Raw genomic sequence first — 6822 nt, forward strand, 5'->3', positions numbered from 1 at the left:
AGGAGGAGGGCGTGAGGATGACTCAGGCTTGGGCTGGAGCTCGGGGGACAGCGATGCGATGCCATCAGCTGAGACCGGGCACTGAGGGGGGGTGATATGGTCAAGTGTCGGCTGTGGAGACAGAGGTGTTTGTTGGCATCAGGTGGAGGTGTGCGCAGGTGTGCACAGGTGTGCCTGCAGGTGTCCAGAGTTTGGGAGAGAGTCTGGCCGTGGTTAGGAATGTGGGAGGTCCAGGCATGGAGGTTGCATTGAATAGAGTCGAGGTGCGGCACTGGGTCCTGGTGGGTGCTCCTGGGTGAGAGATCAGGACAGCAGAGGAACAGCGCAGGAGCTGCTGGTCACAGAAAGAACAGGTGGAGGGTAGAGTCCTGGGAAAAAGCACTCAGCATGTTTCTGGAAGGAGAGAGAAACCTGCGCTGGAAGGCATACCCCCTCCAAATTTACACCCACCTGGAGGCTCAGCATGTGACCGTAGACAAAGCGTCTTTGCAGGTGTGATCAGTTAAGATGAGATCACACAGGATCAGGGTGGGCCCTCCGTCCAGTGACTGGCGTCTTTTTTGTTTTGTTTTGATTTTGGCTGGGTCTTCATGGCTGCGTGGGCTTTTCTCTAGTTGCAGAGAGTGGGGCCTATGGTTCGTTGTGTGTGCGTCTTCTCTTTGCAGTGGTTTCTCTTGTTGTGGAGCATGGGCTTCAGTAGTTGTGGCGCACAGGCGGAGTTGCCCCATGGCAGGTGGGATCTTCCCTGACCAGGGACCGAACTTGTGTCTCCTGCATTGGCAGGCAGATTCTTTACCACTGAGCCACCAGGGAAGCCCTGCTTGGCATCTTATTAGAAGAGGAGAGGACATACAGAGACACAGAGAAGAAGGGAGGTGATGACAGAGGTAGAGATCAGAGTGATGCGTCCACAAGCCGAGGACACCAAGGGCTGCCGGGGGCCCCCAGAAGCCGGACGAGGCCTGGGGAGGGTGCTCCATCAGAGTCTGGAGGGGGAGAGTGGCCCCAACAGCGTCCTGCTGTGGCCTTCTGGCCTCCAGCACTGAGAGAACAAATGCCTGTTGTTTTAATCCACCCAGTTTTGAACATGCTTTGTTCCTGCAGCCCTAGGAATGTAACAGGTGGGTACCCAGGTGACCCCAGTCCACCCCAGGGGACGTCCTTAGCCAGAGGGTGGCCCCCTGGCCCTCCTCTGCAGCTGGGATACTAGTGACCCTCGGTGGGGAGACTCTGTAGGGGTCACCGGTGACCTCTGTGTCCAGGGGGCCAGGGCTGGGGTCCCGCTCTGCCGCTTTTCAGCGAGCCCCTTTCCTGCCTTGATTCCTTACTGGATGAACGGCCGTAACGACATGTGCTATACTTTTACTAAAAAAATACTTTGTTGTTTATCTGAGTTCGGATTTAACTGGGCCCTCTGTGTTTTTATTTGCTCAATATAGCAACCCTGCTCACCTCTCCACTTGTATCTGGCATCTAGGCTTTGTGGCCGGGTCCACGCTGGTCTCCTGAAGACGCTACCCAACTGTCATTTGACTCAATGCAGCCCCTCACCCGCCTCTGCCTCCCCCCACCCACACCAGTCGGTTTCTCGTCGGCCTTGTGCAGAACACGCTTTCCTGTTACATCTACGTCCCCACGTACGAGGAGTCAATAACAATTTTAGGGAGACAGTGCAGTTGTCATGGGGAAAAAAAATGGAACGAATTCAGAGTTCATTAGGCAAGTTAATCAAATTGCCCGACCATGCCTCGCCTCTCCTGGGAGCCATCTGGCCCTCCCTGAGCGATGCTGGGCCAGGGAACGGGACAGGAGGACTGGGAGTTCATCATCCCACGCCCGGGAGGAGCGGCGTTGGTCAGGAGCCCCCATCGGCTCTCACACTCCTCTGCCTTCAAGCTAGACCCCCAGACGCTGCCCTTCCACCACGTCTCTGGAGCCCTTGCTCTCTGCTCCCAACTCCCCCCACCCCCACCCCCAGGCAGTGGGGCAGCTGGACGGTCCCTGTCCTCACAGGGCTGATATTCCAGGCGGGGGAGGCAGTCCACATAGAATTGGGAACTTAGGGAATAACCGCCTCTCAGCTGCAGGGCTATGCCCCCCCACATCCCGCCAAGTTCCCTGGCTGCCCGACTCCCCATCTAGAGGGAAGCCAGCCTTGGCTGAAGCCCAGGACAGAGCAGAGAGGCAGAAGAATCCGGGTCCTTGGTGTGGTCCAACAGCTGAACTGAGCCCAACTTCAAAGCCCACCTCCTCAACATTTCTCAGTTTTGTCAGTTAATAAAGACCCTTTGGGGGGCTTCCCTGGTGGTTTAGACGGTAAAGAATCTGCCTGCAATGCAGGAGACTCAGGTTCGATTTCCTGGGTCGGGAAGATCCCCTGGAGAGGGAAATGGCAACCCACTCCAGTATTCTTGCCTGGAGATTTCCGTGGTCAGAGGAGCCTTGCGGGCTACAGTCCAAGGGGTCGCAAAGAGTCGGACATGACCGAGTGACTAATGCTTTCACTCTCACATTAAAGACCCTTTTAGTTTAAGGAAGTATAAGTGAGGTTTCTGTTCCTTACCACTTAAAGAGCTCTGACTCATATGACCCTTTATTTCAAATGTTCTCACGGGTGGGGACTCAGCAGGTCTGTGACTCCCAGGCCGTGGGTCCTGGCAGGCCAAAAGGATAGTAAACAGGAGTAACCCGAAGTCCGCCATCAATGAGGGCATCCCTAGAACTTCTCCCATCACACGGTCAGGTTCACACCTTTCTTCTCACCACTCGAAATGGGGATCCTTAGGACTGACTCTTGGGCTCCTTGGGGCGGGGTCCATCACTGGGTGACCAGTGTCACCTGCTGCACCAGCAGATTCTCATGGCTACAGTTCAGCTCTCCGAGTGGCTGGGTACCAGCGTCGGGGAGGATGTATGAGGGCGACACTCTGGGCCGGTCTCCAGGCCCCAAAGAGCCCTGCTTGAGCCTGGAGTCTCACATGGTCCCTTTCAGCTTCTGGCCCTGAGACCTGACCTCAGGTGGGGTAGGAGATGGAGACTGGAGATGAGAGAGGGCACTCAGGGCACCCAGAGATCACTCAGGGTCTGCACAGGAACCAGGCACACCCTCCTCTGGGATTTTTTTTTTTCCAATTCTTTTATTGTGGTAAAATATGCACAACTTAAAATTTGCCATCTGAACCATTTTTAAGCCAACAGTTCGGTGATATCGAACACAGTCAAAATGGGAAATTCCCTGCTGGTCCAGGCGTTAGGAGTTGGCAGTTTCACTGCCAGGTCCCAGGTTCGATCCTTGGTCGGAGAACTGAGATCCCACATGCAGCACCATGCGACCAAAAAGAATTGTTAAATAAATACAGTCATAACGTTGTACAGCCATCACTACCATCATCCCCAGAACTCTTTCCATCTTCTGAAATGGAAACTCCATACCCATTAAACACTACTCTCCATTCTTCCTCATCTCAGCCGCTGGCCACCACCATTCTGCCTTTTGTCTCTAGGACTCTGACTCCTCTAGGGACGTCATGTAAGTGGAATCATACAGTATTCGATTTGTGTGTGTATGACTGGTTTATTTTATTTAGCGTGATGTCTTCAGGATTCAGCCACGTGTGCCACAGATCCCTTCCTTTTAAGGCTGCGTAATAGTCCATTGTGTGAGTGGACCACGTTTTGTTTACCTGTTCATCTGTTGAGGGACACGTGAGTTGCATCCACATTTTGGCTGCTGTGAATAATGCTGCGATGGCATGGGTGTGCTTTCCTGGCATTTTCGAATGAGGGGCTGTGTACAGAGGTTGAGGCAGGACTGAGGAATCAACCAGGAAGGCTGATACACACACAAGACTCCCGAAAGTGGAAAGCCGTCACCACCTCCAGGCCTGATGGGCAAGGGCGGGGAACTGTAGCTTCTAGAACTGCAGCAAAGCAGACAGGGAGCAAGGCCACTGCTGATGCGGCAATGATCCCTGGACGTCTCCTCCAGCTCTCGGATCCACTGGGGCCTTCCGGTGGACGCTGAGTGTATTAGTCAGATGTTGCCATGTTGAGGCTGTAACAAACAACCCCAGGTCTCAGTGGCTTACAGAACAATCACTCATTCTCACCGCTCAGCAGCTCTTCACTCACATCTCGTATCTCCTCCTGTGGCCCGGGCTGAGGGGCTGCAGCTGCCCAGGGAGTGTTCTTTCCATGAAAGGCAGGAGCCTGAGAAGGCAGGCTGAGCTGCACAAGCACAGTAGGGGTTTCTGTACAGCTCCTGCCCTTGGCCGTGCCCACAGCTAGTAGGGGGCAAGCCCACTCTGTCTGCCCCCTGTACAGCTCCTGTACTAGCCTGCCCTTGGCCGTGCCCACAGCTAGTAGGGGGCAAGCCCACTCTGTCTGCCCCCTGTATAGCTCCTGTACTAGCCTGCCCTTGGCCATGCCCACAGCTAGTAGGGGGCAAGCCCACTCTGTCTGCCCCCTGTACAGCTCCTGCGCTAGCCTGCCTTTGGCCATGCCCACAGCTAGTAGGGGGCAAGCCCACTCTGTCTGCCCCTGGACCCCGGCAAGGGTTTGGCAGTGTGTTTCTGCTACAGGGGAGTGAAGAATCATGACCCAGAAGTGAGCCTACTCGGAGGGTGGGGTAAGTCTTCGGAGTCAGGCTCCGGCACCCAGGGAGCGGTGGAGATCCGAGGGCTGATCAAAGAGAGTAGCTGGCAGCTTGATGCCCTCATCAGCCTCCTCTTCACTCCTCCAGGGTGAGTCAGCATCACCCCCTCCCCCCCAACCCCCATGCCTCTCTGCAGATGGATCTGATGGGGAGGCTCTCAGCACCCCCGATCAGAGGCCAGGAAGGGTTAACTGGAGGGCCGCACCGAGTCACAGTCAGAGAGAGACTTTTTCAAAGACTTGATAAATAAATCACGGCTCATGTTTAATTCAAAGCCCTCGCTGCCTACAGAGAACACAGGGAAGAAGCCATCTTTCAATTAAAACAGCTCTGAGGGGCTTCTCGCGCTCTCCTGGGGCCTTCTGGGCTCCTCCACCCTGACCTGGCTGGAGGCCCCCGCAGGGAAGGTGGACGTGATCCTGCCCTGCTTCCCGGACAGGCTGAGAATAGGAATCGGACTTGGATCCTGGTCATCTGGGGTGGCAGCCTCAGTCTTGGTCCCCCTCCTTTCTCATCTCACACTGTCCCCTCCACGTCACTTTCTCTTAGAAGCCAGAGCTCTTATCCTTAGGTGATGCTTCTGTGGGTTTCACTTGTTTCTTTATTGCCTGTCTCCTCTGATAGGTTGTCATCTCCATGTGAGCAGAAACTGGGCTCATCTGTTTGAAATCCAGCACCCAGAACAGCAATTAGCACATCGTAGGTCCACAACAAGGACTTCACTGGTGGCTCAGTGGTAATGAGCCAATGCAGGAGATGCAGGTTCGATCCCTAGGTCAAGAAGATTCCCTGGAGAAGGAAATGGCTACCCACTCCAGTATTCTTGCTTGGGAAAACCCATGGAGAGCAGAGCCTGGTGGGCTACATTCCGGAGGGTCATAGAAGAGTCGGACATTACTTAGCAATTAAACAACAACAACAAGGTGCTCAGTAAATGTTTGTTTGGGAGCCTTTTCTCTTCCAGATTAAGTACCCCCAGGTCCTGCAGTTTCGCTTATGAAGCGAGAGGCTGAACATTGCTTAATCCCCCACCAGTGCTCTGAGCTCTGAGTCTCTGGGGAACAGAAAGGCCAGAGGACGTGCTGACCCACACACACCAGGGCCTGTGACAGGCCAGTGTTGCGCTGGGCACTTTGTAAGGTTGGAAAATCTTGGCCTCCCCAGAGCCCATTTTACAGATGGGTAAACCAAGGCACAGTGAGATAAAGTCACCTTCTCCACATGGCACCTTCAGAATGTCAGAGATAGGATTTGAACCCATGGCTCAGACGGTAATCTGCCTGCAATGCAGGAGACCCAGATTCGATCCCTGGGTCAGGATGATCCCCCAGAGAAGGGATGGCAACCCAGTCCAGAATTCTTGCCTGGAGAATCCTATGGACAAAAGAAGCTAGTGGGCTGCAATCCACGGGGTCACAAAGAGTAGGACACGACTGAGCGCCTAACACTTTCACTTTCCAGTGCTTCTAGAGTAAACACCCTGAGTCACTCTTCTGGAAGGTGAGAGCTTTTTATAACCACCAGGTGGTGGGAAGCCTGAGTTATCGCATCCCTCAAGAGGCTGGCTTTCAGAAATCCCAAGTGGCAAAAATCAGGCCCAAGGATGAAAGAAAGATCAACTCTGCCCCTTGGGGACTGAGATCAAAATAAACTCTCAGCCAATATTTTGGACTTGAAACCTGTTCTTTTGTATTTGCCAAAAACATACTCTGTTTCCATCACAGCACTTGCTTTTATGAGCGGGTCTAGGTGCCAGCATTCAGCAGACACTTTAGGTGATCTCATCCTCTCACTAATACTGTGCAGTTGATGGTTCTCATTTCCACTTTCCCGGTGAGAAAACTGAAGCCCCAAAGGTTAAGTTCCCGGTCGTCCCACTCGGGAGTGCTAGAGTCAGGAAGTGAACTTGTGACCTCAGAATCCTGCTGTTTCTACAATAAGCGCCCAGCCAATGTACTATTAGTTGTTATCATCATCACTAACATTTACTGAGCACTTACTGTGTGCTGGACTGTGTGGTTAGCATTTACAGTCAATAACTCTGATCCTAATCACAACCCTAGCCAGCAAATACTATTTTTATCCCCATTTTAAGGATGAGGAAATTAAGGCCCAGATAGCTAAGGGACTGTTTTAAAATTGGGATCCCCTGGTGGTTCAGATGGTAA

The sequence above is a fragment of the Giraffa tippelskirchi genome, chromosome 13 (genome assembly GCF_054371585.1).
Source record: "Giraffa tippelskirchi isolate mGirTip1 chromosome 13, T2T-mGirTip1v1.2.pri, whole genome shotgun sequence".
NCBI lineage: Eukaryota > Metazoa > Chordata > Mammalia > Artiodactyla > Giraffidae > Giraffa > Giraffa tippelskirchi.